This window comes from Podarcis pityusensis (assembly GCF_964106645.2).
Source record: "Podarcis pityusensis genome assembly, chromosome: 5".
Classification (NCBI taxonomy): domain Eukaryota; kingdom Metazoa; phylum Chordata; class Lepidosauria; order Squamata; family Lacertidae; genus Podarcis; species Podarcis pityusensis.
Genome location: NC_138032.1, coordinates 79,174,844 through 79,199,488, shown reverse-complemented (window position 1 = coordinate 79,199,488; position 24,645 = coordinate 79,174,844). Strand labels below are relative to the sequence as shown.

At 44.7% G+C, this 24,645-nt stretch overlaps 1 protein-coding gene and 1 long non-coding RNA gene across 4 annotated transcripts in view; one reads left to right on the top strand and one right to left on the bottom strand.

The window, feature by feature from the left end:
- NRG3 (neuregulin 3) overlaps positions 1–24,645 on the top strand; it is a 611,141-nt gene that overhangs the window by 87,282 nt on the left and 499,214 nt on the right. The gene's annotated exons all lie outside the window — the stretch shown is intronic.
- Positions 1,618–17,234, bottom strand: LOC308476984. The gene is made up of 3 exons (XR_013986312.1): positions 16,910–17,234; positions 14,367–15,293; positions 1,618–1,945 (listed from the first exon to the last, which is right to left on the bottom strand). It is a non-coding gene; the product is annotated as an uncharacterized lncRNA (long non-coding RNA).

Genomic DNA, 24,645 nt, shown 5'->3' with positions numbered 1-24,645 from the left:
CTGCATTAATATTACTAAATCACCATCTCCAGCTATCATAAAAGCAATAGAATAAGCTTAGAATGGATAAAAACCATTTCAGCACTGGCTTAAGCAGACAAATCCCATTGCCTTTTCTTAGAAAAAGTAACATAAAACAAATGGAGGCATCAGCTTCTGTCTTACTGAGCATATGTGTAAATCATCCCAGCGAAATCATGAAGCAAATGGAATCGCCTATGAATTTGATGAAGAACCTTTTTGTAAATACTTTGGAGACCTTAATAAAGTGAAAAGCTGAGTTTTCACTGTTGCGGTCTTTGTTCTTCAACAGGTTCTCTAGCTTTGGGTAGAGATGTTGGATCTCAGGAGATCTTATGTTCCAATCCTTGGCAAAATCCACAGTGTTTTCTAGACATATTTTCTCCATCATATATTGTTTAGAATTGAATTGATAACTGCGTAGAAAACATTGAGTACTGTTTTATTTAACTGAGCAGCAGCTGCTAGATCAAGCTGTAAATCGAAAGATCCCAGGCTGAAGTCCATACAGGCAGGCCAGATACTTAAGTTGATAAAAGTTTCATTTTTGCCAGAAATTAGTGGCAAAACTGGGGCATTCTGGCACCCTTGACAAAATGGGGCCTTAAAATTGTATGCTGCCACCATCATTCCATTTTTTTCTTGCTAATTATTCACATCTGATTCCAACCTCCTGGACTTGTTAGTCTCTTCATATGAGTCGTGTGAATCTTAATAGCATTACTTCACCAGGTGCCATAGCTAGAAATTTACATGCCCTGAGCTGGTTCCCAGTTCTATACCACTATCTCTGAGAACCAGTTTTAGATGGATTTAAGAGTGGACAGGCTAGTAGCAGCAGGGACAGACTTTGGTCTTTCTAATTTCAGCGGCACCCTGTATGAAACCAAAATTCAGTGCCCCCCAGCCTCTCACCTTCCATTCTGCACATGCGCCATGTCATAGTTGCAACACCTGGCAGTGCCCCCTCATCCTGGCACCCAATGTGGGGGAACCGGTCCCACTGCCCTAAATCCACCTCTGCGGTTAGCCTTGCTGTTGAACTTTTATTGGTGCTTTTTAGATGCATTGTACTTGCTCAGAAGCTTTGCATCCAGTCTTTGATTCCCCACCCCCTCCCTCATACTCAGCAAAAATAATGGCTGAATGTGCATTACTGTGTTAGGTTTGCCTGCACAGGGCCTTTGAAAAATGCAGTGATACTGCTCTGCCTAGCCTTCCCCCAGCTACTGACCATCTGGTTGTTGCCTTAAAAAAAAAAAATCAGTTGGGTAGAAATTAGGTGCACCGTATTTTTCACTCCATAAGTCGCACCAGACCATAAGACGCACCTAGTTTTTGGAGGAGGAAAACAAGAAAAAAAATATTTTGAATCCCAGAAGCCAGAACAGCAAGAGGGATCGCTGCACAGTGAAAGCAATGATCCCTCTTGCTGTTCTGGCTTCTGGGATAGCTGCGCTGCCTGCATTCACTCCATAAGATGCACACACATTTCCCCTTACATTTTAGGAGGGGAAAAGTGTGTCTTATGGAGCGAAAAATATGTTGATTATTCTATACTGGAAGGAAAAGATTGCGTAATGTCACCCTTTTTTGCTTATAGTAACTAGTTTCAGTTACTATTTCTATATCTGTGTGCGCAAGCCTGCTGCATTTTTGACCCCACTCCTCAGTTTTTCCTTCTTTGCCCTGTAATTTTGAGCCTGAAATTTCTGTTCCTACAGCTCTCCCCTCTCCCAGTATACTCCATCTTTCCTTTTCTGTTGATCCACAAGTCTTTTTTTTTTAATATTGCAGCAGTGTCCCTGTGCCTAGGACACGATGAATATTTGTGATTTTTCTCGTCCAGCTGAAAACCGCCAATGTGATACTGCAGATAAGCATCCCAAGCACGAGGCAGTTTTGATGACATTCTTTCCAAAAACTGTAAAGAAGAAGAAAAATAATAATAGAAAGCAGGCAACTAGACTTGCATGCAGATGAAATATTGAATCAACTGATAATAGCGTAGCTGTAATACACAACAAAGATCTGGATCGGCATGGAGATGACAACTTAAAGCTTTTGCAGATAAGCATCTCAAACATGCTGATAGCATTGTGTAGGAAGGTGACAAATAACACACATTTCTACCTTTTCCTCTTCTCTTCCCTTTTGGTGGAAAAAAAAATTGCAGCAAGGCAGAGCCGACAGGGATACCTGCTTCTCCTCTCCACCAGGCACCTGCAGCTAAGAACCACAAGGCAAGCTGTGATGGGACGATGAGCTGCTTGTGTGTAAAATCCTAGTCCCTCAGAGTTTGGTCAAGTTTGCAAACCTCTGTCTGTAACGGAGCCCCTTAAACATGGCTCCGTCAGTCGCTGGCAGATTCCGACAGTGGTTGCTTTCGGAATCGCTTCCAACATAAAAGCTCCTTAACGGAAACACGTCTTCTGGACTCTCTGCGTGACAGTTTCCGGCGAGGAGTGGGTGTCCCTACAGGAGGTCCTGAAACCTCCCCACTGTTTTCGCTGGAAGTGTCTCTGAGCCATCCCTCCAGCTCCCTTTCCCTCAGCTCAGCTCCTCTCCCCCTACTGGTTCCCTCTTCAGCTGCTGAGTCTCTCCCAACCTGTGTGAGCCCTTTCACTTCCCTTCCTTCCGATGGCAGTTCCCTGACATCCACCTCCCCTCCAGGGCCCCCTTCATCCCCTCTCGCCCCCTCCTCTACGGGCGGTGAGGAGGCAAAACCCCGGAATGAACTTCCTTCATCTTCCGATGTCCCGAACACTTCTCTCCACCTGTTGCGGTTCCTGGTCTCGAAGTACTCCTCCTCCTCAGAGTCCATCTCCCCTTCCCCTTCCGATTCCGAGAATCCTTCCAACTCCTCCTCCTCATCGGTGGTCCCAAAGTATTCCCTCCGGAACCTCTCCACAGGCTGAGGTTTCCTTGGGAACCTTTGATGGAACGTTTCTATCAATACCTCGTCATTGATATCTTCTGCCATTACCCAAGTGTTTTCTGACTCCGGTTCTCCTTCCCACGCTACCAAATACTCCACCTGATCCCCCTTCCATCTGGCGTCGAGGATTTCTGCCACATGGCTGCTGCATTCCCTTTCTTCTATGACCGGTCCCCGAGTGGCCATCCCTTCTCGTCCCCCCTCATACGGTGACAGTAACGACCTGTGAAATACTGGGTGCAGTTTCATGTGGTTGGGTAACCGGAGCCTGAAAGCCACTGGGTTGACCTGTTGAATGACCTCAAAGGGACCCAATCTCCTGGGTCTTAATTTCTTACAACCTCCTTTGAACGGCAACCCTTGGGTTGACAGCCACACCCTATCTCCCACCCTTATGGTTTCACCTTCCCTTCGGTTCTTGTCTGCCTGCCTCTTGTATTCTTCCTTCGCCCTTTCTAAGTTGAGTTGGAGCTGACGATGGATTGCTTCCATTTCTTCTACAAAATGCTCGGCTGCCGGGACACCCCATCTCTCCCCTTCTCCCCCTGGGAAAGCCCTGGGATGACACCCATAATTAGCCAAGAAGGGGCTCATCCCTGTGGACACATTCTCGGCATTGTTGTAGGCAAATTCCGCCAGCGCCAACTTTTCTACCCAGTCATTCTCTCTGTCATTGACATAACACCTCAGGTATTGCTGGAGGACCCCGTTTGCTCTTTCCGCCTGCCCGTTGGTTTCAGGGTGCCGGGCAGTCGAAAAGTTGACCTCCACCTGCAGTAAGCTCATGAGCTTCCTCCAGAACCTGGAAGTAAATTGTTTTCCTCGGTCTGAGACCACCCTCAATGGCACCCCGTGCAACCTAAAAATGTGTTCTACAAATAACTTCGCTGTCTCTTCCGCCGTGACTGCATGCGAGCAGGCTACAAAGTGGCACATCTTTGTTAGTAGGTCTACCACCACCATGATGGCTGTTTTCCCCTTGGACTTCGGCAGATCAGTCATAAAATCTATCGACACTGCCTCCCAAGGTCGTTCTGGGGTTGGTAAGGGTTCTAATAGCCCCGCCGGTGCCCGCCTCTCCCCTTTGGCTCGCTGGCATTGCTCACACCCTCTTACATACTCCCGTACATCTTCCCTCACCTTAGGCCACCAAAATTCCCTGGTGACCAACCACATGGTTTTGTGTTGTCCAAAATGCCCCGCCGTGGGGCTGTCGTGCAACTGCTTGAGTACCCTCCCCCTTAAGTCTCCTTCAGGGATATACAGTGCCCCTTTGTAATACAAAGCTCCATTTCTTTCCTCGAAACCCCCTGGTTCCTCTCCCTCACCCCTAAGACCTCTGAGCTTATTCTGGGCGTATTCATCATTCTCTGTTTCCTCTACCAGTTCTCTTTGTCCCACCAATGCCGCCCCACACACCCAGCGGTCCTCTGGAATGACATGTCTCTCTTCGGGTGCTCCCTCCCCCTCCAAATATTCAGGTTTGCGTGAGAGAGCGTCCGCCCTAATGTTCTCTGGGCCTGGCACGTAACAAATCTCAAAGTTAAATTTGGAGAACTCCTGGGCCCATCTCACTTGCCGTTGGTTGAGCACTCGTGCCGTCCTCCAATACTCTAGGTTCTTGTGGTCAGTGCACACTTGCACCTTATGTTGTGCGCCAATTAGCAGGTGCCTCCATCTCCGGAACGCCTCATGAATGGCTAGTAGTTCTCGGTCATACACCGTGTAGTTCCTCTCGGATTTGTTCAGCTTTCGCGAAAAAAAGGCACACGGTCTCCACTCTGACTCCTCCTTCCCTGGCTGCAGAAGCACCGCCCCAATAGCTCTGTCTGATGCGTCAGTTTCCACTCTCATCGGTTTTTGTAAATCCACATGCAGGAGTTGTTGTTCCGAGGCGAAGGCCCTTTTTAGTTCCTCAAATGCTCGCTCCGCCTCCTCAGTCCAAACGAACTTCTTCTTACTGCTGAGACAGTCCGTAATGGGCGCCGTCAGGTGGGCAAAGTTTCGGATGAACTTACGATAGAAGTTCCCAAATCCTAGGAACCTCTGCACATCCTTCCTTGTTTTGGGTGTTTTCCATTCCAGCACCGCCTGGACCTTGCCGGGATCCATGGCCAATCCCTTGTCTGACAGGCGATACCCCAGGAATTCCACCTCCTTGGTATGAAACTGACACTTCTCCAGTTTCACCCACAGCTGGTTGGCTTGCAGCCTGCTCAACACTTCTCTGACGTCTCTCACATGCTGCTCCTCATTCTCAGAATACACCAACACGTCGTCTAAGAAGGCCACACAATTCTTGTAAAGCAAAGGCCCCAGGACGTGGTTCATAAACGATTGAAAGCACGCGGAGCCTCCTTGTAGGCCGAAGGGCATAACTAAATATTCAAATGCCCCCAAAGGGGTGAACATGGTGGTTTTCCATTCATCCCCCTTCCTTATTCGTATCAGGTTGTACGCCCCCCTTAGGTCCAGTTTAGTAAAAATCTTTCCCTTCCTGACCCTTGTCAAAATGTCGTCAATCCTGGGCATAGGGAAAGCCACTGGTTCTGACACTGCATTTAAGGCCCTGAAGTCACACACAAGCCTCGGCTTGTTCGTGTTTTTTTTATCCACAAAAAACACTGGGCTGCCCCCCACCGCCCTGGACTCTCTGATGAACCCTCTCTTCAGGTTCTTGTCAATGAACTCTCTTAGCTCCTGCATCTCTCTGTCTGACATGGCGTACAGCTTGCCTACAGGGAGCTGTGCCCCAGGGAGTAAATTGATTTGACAGTCAAAGGGTCTATGCGGGGGTAGTTGGTCAGCTTCCCTTTCGCTGAAGACGTCGCGGAGATCTGCGTATTGTCGTGGTACCTTCACGTTCTCCGTTACTTCAGTCCCTGCTAGGGTGGCTTGGGCCCCTGCCAAACCCTTTCCCTCTTTGCAGTGTTCTAAGCAATGTGCTGAACCAAAAGAAACCACTCTCTGATGCCAGCCCACCAGCGGATCATGTAACGCTAGCCAGCTCATCCCCAATATAATGGGAGCTCCTCCCAAGGTGGCCACATTAAACGCTATCAGTTCGGTGTGCCTTGCCACCTTCATTATCATTGGGACGGTCTGCAAGCTGACTTCTCCTCCCAACAGCTCCCTGCCATCGATCGTGGTCACCTGCAGGGGGTTGCTTAAAGGGATCGTCTGTATCTGGTGTTCAGCTGCAAACTCTTTGCTCATGAAATTGCAGGAGCTGCCTGAGTCCAACAGCGCCTTTATCTTTAGAGGGTGTCCGTTTGGCAGCTCTAGCGCCACTTCTATCACTAGGGCGGGTTTAGGAGGTTCTGGCGTGGGCACTTTCACTGCTCTTTGGCCTGGCTGCTGTGCCCCGACGGTGGCAGCCAGGCGTTGGCTTTTACTTGCTTCGGTATTTCTTCCTCTCTTCCCTCCACAGCTCCTACCATCCCTTGCCATTCCTTCCTCTGGGGGCAGACTCTGGCAAAGTGACCTGGCTGTTGGCAGAGATAGCATTTCCGGGCGCCTTTTCCCTCCTTCTTTCCCCCCTCACTGGGCTTTGAAACTGCGCGCGCGCGCGCTGTTCCGATTTCCATCGGCTCTGCCGGCGGGAAAGTTGGCTCTGGAATGTCTGGAATGCGGAACTCCTTCCAACGTTCCCCCTTCCCTTCCCGCCTCTCCAATGCTCTCGCCTCCTGGCGCGCTCCTATGGTCAGCGCTGATTTGGTCAGCTGGTCCATAGACTCCGCCCTGGGCGCCCGGGAAAGTTCGTCTTTCACAGCCGAAGAAAGCCCTTCTTCAAAGAGCATTTGAATGGGTTCCGCCGATAGATCCCACCCCAATTTATGGATCAACATGGTGAACTCAGTCCAGTACTCACGGACAGATCGGCTCCCCTGTTTGCAAGCCATTAACTGTCTGCGGACCACTCCCTGTTCAATATCGCTGGAAAACATCAGATCCATGGCGCGAAAGAACTTCATCGTGTCCTTTAGGACGTCACTATTCGCTGCCATCAGGGGTCTAACCCAGTCTCTCGCCCCCTTTTCAAGATGCCCAATCACGAAAGCCACTCGTGATTCCTCGTCAGGGAATTCATCAAACTGCAGATTGAGGGCATATTGCATCTCTGTCCGAAAGCCATGATAGTCTTTGGGCTCCCCCCCAAACTTCTGCACCAATCCTGGTACCTTTCTGACGAGCTGGGTGTCTTTCCCCTTTTTGTCTGCATCCTGAGCCCTCCTCTCCTCAAGCCTCGCCGTCTGCAGCGCTAGCTGGACCTCCAACACCCGGTACCTTTCTTCCAGGCTTGGACCCGCTCCAGCTCCTGCTTCTCCGGTTCCGGCTGGGTTGCTCATGATGCCTTCTCCTGCACAAGCTGCTCACGATGACTGTCGGAATGCTGTGATGGGACGATGAGCTGCTTGTGTGTAAAATCCTAGTCCCTCAGAGTTTGGTCAAGTTTGCAAACCTCTGTCTGTAACGGAGCCCCTTAAACATGGCTCCGTCAGTCGCTGGCAGATTCCGACAGTGGTTGCTTTCGGAATCGCTTCCAACATAAAAGCTCCTTAACGGAAACACGTCTTCTGGACTCTCTGCGTGACAGTTTCCGGCGAGGAGTGGGTGTCCCTACAGGAGGTCCTGAAACCTCCCCACTGTTTTCGCTGGAAGTGTCTCTGAGCCATCCCTCCAGCTCCCTTTCCCTCAGCTCAGCTCCTCTCCCCCTACTGGTTCCCTCTTCAGCTGCTGAGTCTCTCCCAACCTGTGTGAGCCCTTTCACTTCCCTTCCTTCCGATGGCAGTTCCCTGACACAAGCCTTGCAAAAAAATAAAATAAACTGCCTTGGGCAACCTCACAGGAAAAAAAAATGACCCTCAGGACTGTAGCAATTTTTATGTCCTTGTCAAATCCACAGGACTAGCAAAGCCCCCCCCACCCCCACCCCCCGCATCACATAGGAATCAATTGCACAAGGTGGAGAGGTGGAAAGCATCCTTATATAGAGCTTTGTGTGTGTGTAATATCTGTCACATAGCTTTTAAAAAAGGGGGTCTCTTGAGGAATCTGAGGCTGGACTACAGAAAGTTCTTTGTGGAAGAACTGGCAGATGTTAGCTCGGTTTTGACAGATGTGGCGGTGCAGACCACCTGGCAGTTCTTCGCAGGGGGCTTCGGTTTGAAGATCACCGCAATAAGCTTAATCACTTGAAGGCCTGTCAGCAGCCTGTAGTAAGATTCGTCCCCTACCTTCCTTGATCAGATTTACCAGGATAGAACATGAGCCTGAAACTATCCCACCGGTAGCAGCAGCACCTAGCCAATGGTGGAGACACACTGTTACCTGTGCAACTTGCTGTCGCTCGTATCGGCCTCATTAGCTTTCGAAATCCTTACAAACAGCTGCTTTCTGGCTCATTTCCCCCCCCAGCTGCCAAATTAGAGCTTAAAGGATTGTTCAGACTCTGGGGCCTTAGCAAAATAAAGGCTAGTAAATGAATTCTGGGATTATCAGTCTGCGTTTTGAGATCTATGAGGCATCTCTTTCTCAGTAATCTTTAGGTAATTCCTTCTGTAAATTTTCTCAAATCCCTCATGGCCACATTAATATATATGGTCAGGCTCTTTTGATGTTTCCAGTATTAATGTGTCTAATTTTGACAGCACTAGCATTGGGCAATGGGAATGCCTCAGTCTCAATCCAGCAGGCACATAAGGGCTCATCCATATGTCCTTTTGCGCCATGGGTAAAATGTGGGATTTTCTGGAGAAAGCGCCAGGACAAAATAAACCCCGCTCAGACACAGAGCATTAAAGCCCAAACCTGTGCCTAGAAACATAGCACAAAGGGAAGTCTGGGTGAGCCCTATGATAAGAGGAAGAAGAGCAGAGCTACACCTGGTAAAGGTAAAGGGACCCCTGACCATTAGGCCCAGTCATGGCCGACTCTGGGCTTGCGGTGCTCATCTCACTTTATTGGCCGAGGGAGCCGGCATACAGCTTCTGGGTCATGTGGCCAGCATGATTAAGCCACTTCTGGCGGACCAGAGCAGTGCATGGAAACGCCGTTTACCTTCCTGCCGGAGCGGTACCTATTTATCTACTTGCACTTTGACGTGCTTTCGAACTGCTAGGTTTGCAAGAGCAGGAACCAAGCAATGGGAGCTCACCCCGTCATGGGGATTCGAACCACCGACCTTCTGATCAGCAAGACCTGGGCTCTATGGTTTAACCCACAGCGCCACCCGCATCCCACTTGGTAGTAGGTAAAATAAAGGCCTCAGTAAAGTGTGCTTTCTCTGAGAGTACAGGTATCTCTACATAGCTTGGGTGCATGGCTGGGGACTGACCAGTCCCTGTGTTGTCATCACTATGTCTGGCTCTGCCCTGTTTACTTCAGGCATGACTGATTTCTGCTGCAGAGTTGTCAGCTTGTCGCGAGCACTGCAGTGTGTCTCACCACGAGCCATGTTATGATCTGGGAGCTTCTAAGCCAAAGAGGGAGAGAGAGTTAGTTTCATTTGGAAACACACACACACACACACAGAGAGAGAGAGAGAGAGAGAGAGAGAGAGAGAGAGAGAGAGAGGTGTTTGTACTTGCCATTGTGATTTATATAGTTCCTCCTATCAGAATGCATAGTTTGGACATTTTGTGTTAAGAGCGTAACAGAAGATCAACCCTGTTGGATCGGACCAATCTCCTATAGAATTCAGCGATCTGTTTCCTACTGAATGCATCTGAGAAGCCCACATGAATAACCTGAGGGCAACAGCCCTCCCATACTGTTCCCCTCCAATTAGTATTCAGAGGCATGCTACCTATAACCCTGGATGTGGCATTCAGCCACTGTGACTAATGATCTTTGATGGATTTGTCTAGTCTCCTTTTTTACCTCTCCACCTGAGGTAGTGGCCATCACTACATCTTGTGGCAGCAAGTTTCATGCACCAAATACTCATTTTTGTCTGTTCTGAATGTCCTACCAATAAGCTTCATAGGATGGCCCTGGCTTCTAGTTTTATATGAGAGGGAGAAAAACGTCTCTTTATCCAGTTTCTCCACATTATACATAATTTTATAAACCTTGCCCATGTTCCTCTTAACTTGCCTTTCTTCTTCTTCTAAAAGTAAGAAGCCCTAGACGTTGTAACCTTTCCCTGTTGGGAATTGCTTTTTTAAAAAAAATAAATAAATACTAAATTCTCCCAAATTTCACATAAAAATTCCAATAGGTAATGCATTTTTCTTTTGTTTTATCGACTTCCCATCCCATTTTCTGTGGTGTTTTTGTTCCATCTCTTTGCTGCACCCTAACTTCACTCTTTTATATCATAACCACAATACAATAAACCTTGCAGGGAATTTATTTAGCTTCCTGACCATTTTGGCTGCCATTTTTCTGCATCTTTCCCACCTCTAAAATATCATTTTCCGAGCTATGCACAGTATTCCAGGCCCACACCACAGGTTTGTTTAAATGATGTGGACCATTTCATTATTTTATTGGCAGGTTTATTATCAGTGGCCTTCTTTTCAAGGAAGCAAAGCCAGAGCAGCAATGGCCTGTGTGATGGGCTTGAGCCATCCTCTCAGTGCTGGCATTGCTGCAGTTTCCCTGGAGTGTGTGTGGGGCTATAGTGGGGCTACACAGCTGCACTGGCAGAGCCAATCCACTGCTTCCACCAGTGTGTTGTGCAGTCTCAACCTATCTGCTGTCACGATATATCCTGTCCTCATCCCAGTACTGTAAACTTCAGCAATGCTGAAGAGTAGTTCCGCAGCTTTGCCCCACCTCATGGGCTGCTACTGTCTAGGTCCTATTGGAATGAATGGGATAAGGGCCAACGACATGATTTGCAGGTGCATATAAGGTGTAGCTTGTATGTATACCCAAGTGCTTCTAAACATCAGTTACTTTCGTCTACAATTTCCAGTCCTGCTGTGACCTCAGAGGAATTAAGCCAATGGAAATCAAGGAAGCCATAGCAACTCTGCTTTTCAAGGCCCGCTGTGATAATAAAGTGAAGCTGTTAGGTCAGAAGCTGAGGAAATAACTAGATTGAAGAAGCCAAAGGATGATGAGAGGCGTATGGGAGAACATAACTGAAGCCCGTCTTCATGATGATCTCCAACTCTCTCTGTTTACAGTGTTGTGCTTTACTGAGCAGAAGGGTCTTGCAATGTACCATTCTTTGCCTTTCAAAGTGTTTCTGTTTAATACCCAAAGGTCATCCGTTCAATACTTTCTGTGTGTATTTAGCTACGCTTCTTTATCGTTAATGGGTGATTGTATAGTTTGAAGCTCTGCAGCAGACTGAGACTGTGGAAACTGACGTTAACGAATAAATCTGATAAACATCTTGCCGTTTCACTAAGAAATTCAAGGACGTTTTCCTTGCTTGCTATAGGAAGATATATTAAAAATGGCAGTATACAAGACAGACAGCATGTTGATTGCCTGCAATCATCTGCTGAAGGACAAAAAAATGGCATTTTCTAAATTACCACATTAGTTCCCAAAGTGAGAGATGAAATGCATTAATGAAATAGCCTTTGTATTTGTGGAACCTAATCTGAATTTTTGGTCATATAGTTTTCTAATCAATTTTGGTGTGCAGTCAGTGGAACAAAAAATTCTGATTGTGTTTTACAGCAGGATAAGCTAAAAAGAAAAGAAAAAAGCCCAACTTAAACTTCAGTTGCTTCTTTATCTACAGATTCAAAAAATGTATTGGGGTATGTATGTGTGTTTTAATAATGAACTAGCCTCTTTATAAGGAAATAACCCAAAGGACATACCCCTGAAGTATAATTAAGCTTTCCGTAACAATATTTGCCAAAGGAAAAGTAATGGAATGTTGCATCTTAAATTGCCTTGTGGGCTGGATTTCTTTTATAATTAAGTATTTATACACCACCATTAGTGTACATGGTGCCTTCCAAAAACCAAACAAAGATGCCAACAAGACTAAAGCATTCAAATTACTCAATTAAAAAGTTTGTTTGAAATTAAGTGGAACATTTAATAGAAACTTTGGCTACTTAATGATATTAATGGTGGCAGTTCCTACTTTTCGAAGAGAGAATATGTTTTCACTGAACGGCCATTACTATGAACCAAAGGATAGCTTAAGATTTAAATAGTCAAATTCTCTCTTTCTCTCCTCCTTTAACTGTGTTCCTGTACGGAAACATACAAACAAGCATTTAATAGGCAGACAACCTTAAAGGGCAATGCTACAAATTGTCAGAGAATTTGAATACGTTCACCAATTAAAAAACTGAAATGTTTAATGATAATGATAGTATTTTCTATCCTGATAATTGATGGAAGAGTAAGCAGGCAGGCAAACTGCTGCGTCAAGCGCGCTGGCTTGATCCCACAATTCAGAGGGCCGGCACCTTGTGCCATCCCCTTGCCATGCACGCATGCTGTGTGACATGCTCATGTCATGCGAGCACACCGTGTGGTGCTGATGTCACTTGTACATGCTGTACATTGTGCTGACATGCCACCCGCATGCCATGCTGCTTGCGCGAGTGACATCAGCACGTAGCATGGTGTGTGCATGGCACATATTGAGGGGGCCCGGTTCCCTCCATCAAAATTTCTGGGGGCCCTCGCCCCGCCAGATGGCGCCCATGTGCTGCATGTTCACCACCAGCAATTGCAGTGCCTAGAATGTGTTTTCAAAGGGCCACTCTAGCCCCCATGCTTTGTGGTTTTGTCCGTGTAACAATCCATTTTTGTTTAAATTCCTCAGTGCTGAAACAAGGTTGGAGCTTTTTGTATTCGCAAACCTTTTGGTATACGTTGACTTTTATAATACCCTGATAAGGAAACAACAGCATGATGGTTCATTTTAACTTTACATTAAAGGGGGAGCTGTAGTGCCAATGATTACATGAGAGAAATTAGGAGACAACTGGCGGATTTCAAAAGCTACAGAAAAATAGGTTGAGACCCCATAACACATATTCAAAAAAGATATTATTACAATTAGAGTCAAAGTGGATCTCCCGCCTAGATACAGTTATTCCAAACGGCTTGAACTTTAATTTAGAATTGAATTGTTTTCTGTGATCCCTTTTTACAGTCCTTTATCATCTTTGATGAAACAAGAGCATTTGTGGTTTTGTCACGAATGCCCTTGTGCGCCTGCCAGCTGTTTCCCTTCTCCAGTGCTGGTGGGGCAGATGAAATAAGTACAGGGGGATGTGGGTGCTCACAGAGGGAGAATGGAGGCTGCGTGAACCTTGTGTGCCATGGGTTGCTCAGAACTGCTTTCAGGACTCAAGATCTTCCTTTCTGGTGGCTGCACGAAGTAATATGTTGCCCCAGTAATATGGTATGATGGACTAGATTTGCTTTTCTAGAAGATAGTTGCAAAATGTGGAGGCTGGGATAAGTGGGTGAATTAATTATGATGGTAAGCCATTTCTTGTGTTGTCTTCTGAGAGCTTATGTGGGTATATCTTTAGTACTAGAGAAACTTACCAGAAGTTAAGTCTTACTGAATTCACTGAGGCTTTACTCCCAAGTAAGAGGGGTTAGGACAGCAGCCTTCAGACTGGATACATTTCATGTTAGTATGCTTGCACAAGCTTAGCATAAGCATCGGCTGTTTTGCTGACATGGCTTTGATTCCCACCGTGTCTGTATGGCCTTCGCATGAATACATTGTGTTACACAAAACAATTGTGCTTTGTGAACCTGCGTGTATAGCTTGTGTCCTTACGATAAGCGTGTTAGCTATTCTCTGCCCTATGGGATGGGGCAGCAATCTTGCAGAGCAAAATGCTTTTTCAGCAGTGTCATAAAGCTTTCTCAGCAGGTTCTTAAAGTGACAGGTTATCATAAATTCCCTATTAGCAGCCACATCCAGGAGTTCAATTACCATATTTTTCGCTCTATAAGATGCACCAGACCACAAGACGCACCTAGTTTTTGGAGGAGAAAAATAAGAAGAAAAAGAAATTCTGAATCTCAGAAGCCAGAACAGCAAGAGGGATCGCTGCGCAGTGAAAGCAGCAATGCCTCTTGCTGTTCTGGCTTCTGGGATACCTGCTTAGCCTGCATTCACTCCATAAGACACACACACTTCCCCCCTTACTTTTTAGGAGGCAAAAAATTAGTCTTATAGAGCAAAAAATACGGTACCACAATTTTGGGACCCTTGGGGACCCCCCCCCCATGGGACTGTGACAAATATTGTGCCAGGGGTCAGTCTGTCATATCCTTTACATTTGTTGTGAGGCCAACATGAGATTAAGTGAGGTACATACACATTTTAAAGCATCATACAGCACTTTAGATGAGTTTGCCCTGGTAAGCTATGGTTAAATCACCAAAATCATATATTTATTACAGTGACTAATGAAACAGGGTTACTAAATTCTCCTAGCAAAATGCCTACCTGATGTGACTCAAAGGATGCTGTAGCCAAAGTGGCAGTTACAGAACAATGAGGATGGAATATACAGAAGTGTTGTGTTTGCTGTTGCTGAGTGATGTCAGGTATTGTCTTCCAGGCTGTTGTCATGTGATGTTAAGGTGTCACCTCTCTAGATCTAGAAGCTTTCTCTTTCTTTTTAAAATGTTCATATGACATCTCTACTGCAGTAACCACTATGCTGTATCAGAGAGGGTGTGGTCCTCTGAATTTAAGTGCTTTGCGATTGATGGTTCCATTTTGGAGGGAGGTGATCACAGGGTCATCTTTCCCATATGGCTTAGTGATTCGTTGCGCCAGGGCGCTGGCCTCTCAGGGGCGCCCCAGCGAATGGGGGAGCTGCGCGGCTTTGCCAGCGGCCTCCCCTTTCCCTGCACGCCCGCCATGCTCCCCATCAAACATATGGCTGCCGGGCGTGCAGCTTCCTTCCCAAGCCTCCACAGGAGGAGAGTGATCCTCGCAGAGGCTTGGGAAAAGGTTGACAACTCTGGGAAATGGGGAGGGGGGGCGGAGGGAACTTTGCACCACGGTGCTGGATATGTTTAAGACGGCCCTGGGTGGTCAAGATTTTATGGTTCCCAAATCATGTCTGTCGGTCACTTGTTTCTGTTTCACCATCATGCTGATCAAGACATCTTGGAGTGATGTAAGTCACATCGCAGAACCTGCAGGCGGTGTTTTGTATGAATAAGTAAGCTCTGCCAGCCTTAGTGCTCTTGAAGACTGCTTTTGCTCCTGCCAGTTGCTTCCAGGTATATCTACCTTTCCCCTCCTCCTTTGATCTTCAGGCTTCTTGTATCGTTGGATCCTGGCTGGAAGTCTGCTTATATTTCCTCCGCTGTTTTCTCTCTCTTTCAGCTGATAGAGTAGTCAATCATGAAACAATCACATCTTCATTTGAACAAAGTAAAGCCAGTGTTAGACTAATACAGGCCATCAGCAAATTTTGTTTTTCAGCTCCCTTCTTTGGAGTGATTTTCCCACACTCTTTGTTTCATGAGTGCATTACTGTAAACAATGGTTAATGCATATTTGGTTCCTTCATAACCAGTGCATGCAAATTTACTTTAAACAGTGGTGCAGCCTTTGGTTTATGGGAGAATTGTGGCTTGTGTAACTGCCAAGCCTCTGGCTTGGTGTCGGGGTAATGCAAGTCGTAGCAAATCAGGATATGCAAATCAGGAGTCAGCCTTGTGAACCTTCTCTGGAGCAGTAAGCTTTAATACAATAAGCAAAACTACATAGCACTAAATTCGTTACCAGTTGCTTAATAGTCATTTGTACAGATTCAATCTTAGGTGCTTAAGTTGCAATGAAATCAATAAGGTATATGCTTTTAGCCCCACTGATTTCAACAGAATTTGTTTGGGCTAACATTTCTGTATTGTGCCCATCCTTGTCAGACAGTAATACCATTTGGGGTTCTGAGAATCTCTACAGCTTTATGACTCCTCCATTATATGCTACCCAATGGCTGATTGTTTCTTTCATTTGTTCTATTAAAGCCATAGCCATTTCTGGCAGTAATTGTTCTGTTGACTGCTGTTTAATGTGCAGTGCATGCTGATCTAATTACAGAGGAGGACGGAAGGTCCTGGAATGAATTTAAAGTGGTACCCTCTTTTAACTATACTACTGTTTAACTGGCTTAGCAGATCTCTCAGACCTTACTAGAAAAGACAGCTTGAATGTCTCTCTTTCTCACTTGCTGTAAGATAAGAACTAGTACTGTCTAAATACCATAAAAATCCTAGCCAGAAAATAAATAAATAAAGTAACATGTAATTATAGTAACTTCAGATTGGGCATCTCTAAATTAATTAATGTAATTATTAGGAGTGTTTCTCCAGGGTAGGTTTACGAGTGACCTGGCATTCTAATTTGCAAGCCACTGTAAATCTGTTATCAGTTTTCTCAGCTGTCTGCTAGCTAAAAAAACCCCTAGGTTTTATTCTTTTCTGAGTCCTATAGGTAAATCCCCACAAGTCACACGGAATGATCTGCAAAGGTAATGTGCCAGGGCAGGGGTAGCTAATATGGTGCCCTCCAGATTATTTGGGCTACAACTTCCATCAGCCTCAGTCAATGATGACGGGAGCTGTAGTCCACATCTGCAGGGCATTGTGCTGGGCTATCTCTAGGCTAGAGAACTGATTATCAATAGATTTACAAAAGGGGTGCAATGAGTATACATGTCACATGATAAAGATGGTGGCACCTTTTGGACCATATCTTAAGCAACAAGATTTGGGTTGTCATGCCAACCAGCTTTCCCATCTGGTGGTGCTGCTGGTGACTGCTAAGTCAGTTGTTAGTAAGACAACTCTCATCCATGACTTGGCCATGGATGAGGCAGCCAACTTGGTATATGTTAATGAGATGAATGAACTGGACAGGAAAGACCTGACCCAGCTGTGTCCTCCTTAGGTACTCAGTGGACCACCAGTATAGGTTGGAGGGCTAGGGTGAAGAATTGCTGCCACCCACAAAAAATCCATCTTTCTCACCAAGAGTTCAGTCTGCGGGGATACTGGATGTTCCTGGTGCTGAACCAGATAGGCAGAAAAGGAATTTTGTTGGTGTACCACAGAGATGGATCCTGAGCTCCCTCACTTTACAGGGGCCACTTCAGCACTGGATCTAGGAATAAGGTACACACCATTTCCTTCAGGGGAGTGAACTTCAGGTGGAGGTGGTGTGCAAATTTAATAAATGAATCCTTCTCCATGGGGCTCTGTCTTGCAAAACCCAATACTATGCAAAATAGCAAGTCAGTCAGCTTATTGCAGTTTTAGCCATCCTGGTTCTCTAGAAATTTAGTATTACAGTACCCATAAACCCTAGCCAGCATATCAGCAATGTAGTTAGAATAGACAGGACCTAGGTGACAAGGGCTCAAACCCCCTACTCAGTTTACTCACTGGCCTTGGGCCACTAACTATCTCTTAACCTAACCTATATCAGAATTGTTGAGACGATAAAATGGGGAGGGGGGAAACTGTGCATCCCACCTTGAGGGAAAGCAAAATATTAATAATACATCTATCTAGCCTATCTATCTTTGGTTAAATTAGAGCAATTATTTCTAAATTTGCATCTGTACATGTAAACTAACATATGCAGTTTTATGCAGATCTGTGCCCTCTTTCCCATATTCAGGTGGTTCATGCCCTCTTTCCTCCCCCAGGAAATGCATAACTGTACTTGCATAAAAGTGGGGAAAGAATGGGGCAGAAGTTCCTCTTTGGATAATTATTCTACAGTCTAGCCCCATGACAGAGAAAGCCCTTTCCCTTGTCCCCATGAAGAGATTTTTTTTTTTTTGCCAGTGGAGGGGAGAAAATGAATGGCCCCATAGGCTGAATAGTTCTCAAAGAGCCTGATATGGGAGGATGCAATTCCTGAGATGGTCTGTCCCCACAGGCTGTTTGGGGTTTTAAAAGCTAATGCCACCATATTCAACTGAAGGCAAGCCGCTTGTGAAAGTAATGTAAAGCTGCCATTCTACAGTATGGGTTGTTAGCTCCTCATAATAATCTGACAGCAGTATTCGGGCTAAATTGAAGTATCCTGGCTATCTTAAGTACAGCTCCTCAGTAGACCAACACTGAGATAACAAGAGGAATAATGAGAATTGGAACTCCCAACCAAAACTACCCCCAAACATTGGTTCAAAACTTAGACTACCACTTTAGGATATATTGTGGTAAACAAAAGAGAACTGGATGTTTTTTTGCATATTGGTGACATCTTGCCAAAATGAGAGCTACCTTAATTAGTGAAATCAGTTGTAATTAATGCATATAGCTATTATTTCAGCCTTTCTATTCAGGATTAAAAATTGGTATATTTTGTCCTCTTGTTTTAGTGAATTGCATTGCAATTCTGTATTGTTGTTGTATTTTTCGGGTAAGGCATAATTAAATCTTACAAAAAGCAAAAAATAAATAAATTGCCTTTTCTTTTGCCCAATAACTCGCTCTCTGAGAGGCATTGTTGGGAATGCAGTTTCAGTCTTTTCAGTAACAACCAAATGCATCTACTCTTTTGGATTAATTACATTCTAACAATGATCTGGTTTGTCTTTTCAAGGTCCCCTGATTATTGACCCAACTGATTGGATTTCAGCGAGTGTTAGAAATGATGAGTGAGACGCCATTGTTTCTCGTGCCCTTCTCTCCTCTGCAGTGTTTCTCTCCTGTTATTAAGGGTTCTAACAATGCTAGCTGCATTCGGGTTTTTGTTTCAGGTAATGAGATGACTGACCCTTTCATTTGTTGGGGAGGAAGGAGGGAACGACTGCATTGTTGCAAGGGGCTGAATGTGCTTTCAAGGAGCAACTTCGTAACAAAAGGAAGAACAACTGATGAACCATGGCCTTTTCATGATGGACCTTAAGGTTGCTAATTGTGAGACATTTCCTGATGCGGATTTCAGATAATTTTTAATTGATGAAGGGTATGCTCATTTAGAGAGAGCCAGGTCTGCATGGGCCTCTGACTCAGTTGTTGTTGTTTATTAGAAGCTTATTATTAGAAGTTTATTAGAAGCTGTGATTTATACATGGATTTATATATGGATCTTTCATGGGGGACTGTGATACACATGCACTTTGTACTTGGGTATTGGTATCCGACTGTAATTCATCTCCAAGGAAGTCGCCCACCCTGAATTGTTTCTTGATTTGAAAATGCATGCCTGGTTAAGATTGTGTGTAATTGCATTTGCATGAGCAGAATAATGGAACAAATTTGGTATTCCAAAATTCACAGTAATCTAAGTGATGGATCAAATTCTCACAAAATGCAAATTTCCCTTCTACTGTATAGGTCAGCTTTCCCCAACGTTCTGAATTTTTGGAACTTGAAAGCATGCTTCTGTGGTACATGACCAGGCTATGCTCTTTTTTTAGAGTGTGAAAGAGTAATAATTATTTGCTCTCAGATGGATCAACTCCTTATGTGTTTGCATGAATCACTGTTCTGAGCCTGCCTCCTGATTTAGAGGAAGGGATTCCCAAAATCAGAGGTTCGAATATAATATAATAGGAAGCCTCACTTAGTCATCTGCAGGCATTGAAACAAACAAACAGCAACAAACAAACATGTAAATAAAGGAGAGATGTAAATTGTGAAGGTGAAATAGACATCAGTTCCCTCTATCTTGAGCTTCATGAGTTGAGTGGAATGGTCTCAAGACAGATTTTTGGCACAGTTGACCGGATGTGTTTAGAATCCTGGAACTATTGGGAATCTTGACTGCACAGAGTTTCCTGTCATAGTGGGTTTTCTAAGCATGTTTAGCTGAACATGCAAAGAACCCTGTTGAACATGTTGAAGGATGGGGAAAGTCAGGGGGAAAGCTGGCAGAGGAAAGGATGTTGGGGCACAGCACAGTCTTGAATGAATAACAACGAAGCTTTCATTCCAGTTCTGCCTTTTATGTTACATGTTTGTTATATTTACCATGTTTCTATGCACATTAGTTAACCAGCTGGTTAGCACATTCATTCACCTGAAATGTCTAGACTTCAAACCAACAAGCATCACTGTGAAAAGGCACCTTATTTAAAAGAATAATCAAGCCAGAGATAAGGATTTCTGAAGCAATGGCAAGAATGATTTATTAAAGTAAAAACATAAGATTAAACAGTTTACTTTAAAGTATTTAAATGAAGACTGGCATTTCACAGTCCTGAACACATAATAAACACAAATAGTACTGCCAAGTATTAGAAATAGCTTAGAAGAAAAACAACAGTAAATCACGCACTCTACTTCCTCCTCTGCACCCCAGCTTGAAATCAAGTGCATGGCCTCATGTGGGTGATGGGAAGGTATAGGGGAGATGGACACAAATGAAATCCAATTGGAGGATTTCAGGGCAGTGATTGCTTAAATCAGTAGTTGCTGGATGCAATCTGGGTAAAGAGGTTTGGAGCAAGTTGGAGATTGCTGCAAATGTGGAGAGATTTGCAGCAGAAGGAGAAATGTTTGAGAGGATGGGAAATGTGGTGGGTTGCAGTACACAGAGAAGTGCAGGGGAACAAAGCGGGGTTATTATTTTTGTCATGATGTTATGCATTTTTGTGTTTTTGTACTGTAAACTGCCCTGTGGTCATTGGAGGAAGGGTGACATATAAACTTAATAAATAAATCAAATCAGGGTTCATATTCTAAAATCACTTTATACAATGGTGGAGGGCCTTCCTTATTGACTACCGAGAAGAAAGGGACACTTGACCATGCTAGCTGTTCTCAAACACCGGAAGAAAGGATGCTAAAACTCGCTTTCTATCCTGGCGTATGGTAGGACACTAAGATTCTGCCTGACCAAACCTGATTCTTAGCAAGAAGCAGGATTTCAGATATACCAGCTGGGTAAATTATGGGAGTTAAGAGAGGGCGATATAGAAGGAAATTGGATGAAAAGAATTACAAATTCAATTATCAGTGGGAGAGGAGAATTTTTCCATTAATATACAAGCTGAATTCCTTCCCATGCCCAAGACATGTTTGATTTTTGGGAGGTGATATAGGAGAAGGCAGGATGGAATGGATTAAGTATAGATCAAACAGCAGGGGGAGCCTTAAGGTGATGTATATATGCCACAAACTTTGAGGCTTATGTACAATTTCTGCACATTTTGCAACATAATTCTTGGACTTCAAAAAGCTCCACCTTTTCAGGAAGTCTGTGGCCATCAGTATTGCATCCTAAATCCTTCTGACTGCACTAATACACTCTATTCTTCTTTCTTACCCTAGTTATTTGAGTAATTGAGATGGCTGGTCATCTCTTTGCCTGGAATCTGCCTGGAATCTCTCCTCAGCCTCACTGTGCTGTTGAATGCAAGCTCACAAAAATGCCTATTGGCTTGTTCTGCTTTTTGGCTTCTACACTCTGTCTTTTTGCAAAGGGAGACAGGACTACAGCTTTGTGAAAATGCCACTCTCCTCCCAAATGGGGGTGCAGCATGTTGCCAGATATTCTCCAGGGTGTGATGAAATTCTCCAAGGTTGACAACTTGGCTGCCATTTTACATCTTCCAAAATGGCGTGGGGTAGAAGAAAATATTCTGAAGAATCACTCTTCCCCTGCCCCCCAGGGCTGAGGTGAAAAAGAAAATGATCAGAAAATGTTAACAGAAAATCTTTTCTGAGAAATTTCCGCTCAGCTCAGTGCGGAACAAAGCTGCTAACCAGCTTGGCCAGCAACTCCTTGGCAGTGCCTTACTTTGTCCCTCTGTTTCCTGTCCTGAATTCTCCCTGTTTGTGTCCCTGTTTCTTGCCTGTTTCCCCATCGTTTTCCTGATTCAGCTTGAACCTAATTATTCAGCTCCCTAATCTATTCCGCCTACATCCTGAGTCACAGTTATCATCTGCTGGATTCTTATGATACTTCTTTGGCAGTTTTATGTCTATACTGCAATTTCCCCCCATTGTACATCAAACAAGGGACAAAAATTGTAACGTTCATGAAGTTTAGAGTGACAGTGGGAAAGCCACGACTGCCATTAATTTTCTAATTTTGTCATGTTGGTGGAAGATACTTCCATTTCTAGAGGGAAGGTAGTACATGAAACTTTGGGTGCTGTTTCAAAGATATCACCCAAAAGAAATATTGTATCTCCGGTTCAGTTGGAACCAAACACCAGGTACTGTTTCCAAAAAGAGAAGGTAATTGTGAAAAATACATACTCACGTTGGATAATGACTGTCGTTCAGTGAATTTTTGTCCGTGTAACCCTGAATTTTGTTTGGTTTTGCAGAGATGTGTAGGAGGTGGCAGGATCGTGCCTTGATAGGCAATTGTCTTATTCATAGTTTATTTTTTAAAACAACAACAACAACACCACACTGTTCTTTACCTTTCTCTTCTGTATGAAGTTGTTATTTAAAACCCAGGCTTGGCGCCAGCACCAGGCACTCTCAGGTAGCTTATGGGGACCCCATTGGCACTGACAGTTGCCCTTCATCTGGGGCATTGTGGGAAATCTAGAATGGAATATTGTGGCCAACTGCCATAGCTGTTAAGTGACCCTTGGCTGGGCCTTTCAACAGAGGAAACGTTCCCCCAGAGGTTACCTAGAATCATAGAATTGTAGAGCTGGAAGGGACCACGAGGATCATCTAGTTCAACTCCCTGCAATGCTGGAATCTTTGCCCAATGTGGGGCTCGAACCCACGACCCTAAGATTAAGAGTCTCATGCTCTACACTTTGCCAAGGGCAGCGTCAAACCTGAAGAAGACCCTGTCTGAAGCCAAATATTTGCTTTGTATTAAACAATCCTGCCAAACCCCACGTACAGTGGTACCTCGGGTTACATACGCTTCAGGTTACAGATGCTTCAGGTTACAGACTCCGCTAACCCAGAAATAGTACCTCGGGTTAAGAACTTTGCTTCAGGATGAGAACAGAAATTGTGCTCCGGCAGTGTAGCGGCAGCAGGAGGCCCCATTAGCTAAAGTGGTGCTTCAGGTTAAGAACAGTTTCAGGTTAAGAACGGACCTCCGGAACAAATTAAGTTCTTAACCCAAGGTACCACTATACTCTGGCCACACCACAGCATTCCTTTGAGCACAATTACACCACTTTAACAGTCATGGCCACCCCCAAAGAACCCTGGGAACTGCAATTTGTTAAGGGAGCGAAGAGTTGTTAAGAGATCTCCTATTCCCCACACAGAGCTACAATTTCCAGAGCTCCCTGGGAAGCGGGATTGATTGTTAAACTGCTTGGGGAATTGTAGCTTGCTCCTTTCATATCCCCACAGGGGGTTCTGTTTTTGAGTCATGCTAGAGAGTGACAGTGATGGAACCCAAGAACTGGTTCTATTATATATGGCAGGCATGTCCAACAGGTCAGTTGCGATCAACAGGTCAATCGCCAGGGTGTTGGAGGTCAATCGCGGGATCATCAAATTCCCTCCCCACCAAAAGTAAAAAAAGGGGGGGAAGACCTCAGCAACTTTGGCAATGCTCCCCCCAAAAAGCTCAACAACTCTTGGCAATGACAGTGGGTAGATCACTGCCAGTTTATTTATATACAGTGGTACCTCGGGTTACATACGCTTCAGGTTACAGATTCCGCTAACCCAGAAATAGTGCTTCAGGTTAAGAACTTTGCTTCAGGATGAGAACAGAAATTGTGCTCTGGCGGCACGGCAGCAGCAGGAGGCCCCATTAGCTAAAGTAGTGCTTCAGGTTAAGAACAGTTTCAGGTTAAGTACGGACCTCCGGAACGAATGAAGTACTTAACCTGATGTACCACTGTACCGGTAGTAGATTGCAGTCTCTTGGGAGTTGGATGTGCCTTATATACTGCACTTACTAACCAAATTCCAATGTGGCCAGTGTTGCATGGAGATAGTTAATTAGCATGCCAGTGGCCTGATGACAAGTGAGAAAGTGCAGCAAAATATTCCAACTTCCATTAGAGAAATAATGACCTTGGCTGAGTATTTTTCTTTTTTAATTAAATACCAACAATTCCTAGTAATCAGTGAACCTATTAGCCATGAAATTTGAAACCCTTATCATGGACTATTCACTTATCAAATGCGGGCAAGGACTGAATGCACATATCATTTGCTGGCTAATGTTGTATAAAGGTTTCAGAACACCGGTGGATATGGCAACCTTTGCATCTTTTGAGTGTGTTTTGCCTTTTTGTTTTGTGCTTTGCTTCTTGAACAGGTTGCTAAGAAATTAATAAGAAGCTCTAGTTGTTATAGTTAATTCTTTTGTGCCAACAGTCTGGCACACCACAGAGAAGTAGTTTGGTCTGTATAATGGGTTTTGTCAGCTAATATTGATTGGTGTATTCTGCCTTTGATTCATTGGGTGCACATTTAGAAAACCAAAATATTCCAAGCAGCTCTCTGTGTGAACTCTTCAAGTTCACAAGACATTGCACAGATTGAAATTGAATCCTACCAATGCTTTGGAAGACAATAATAATCAGCTGGTTCATTGGAAAGGGAGAACTATAGTAATTGTGATATTGGACAAGGGAGAAAAGATGCACATGGGTCTGTTATACTATTGTATTTAAGAGAGTCACTTCCCACATGAATCATGACATTTCAGTTTCATAGGATGAATGTTCCTTTATCCATGTATGCAAAACTTATTTGCGAATCAGCTTGTCAAGTGGTCCAAGTTACAGTTGTGCTTAAACTAAGAGCGGCTCTTTTTTTGGCAAACGTTTTTAACTGCAAAGAAGTGCTGCCTCTTCTTG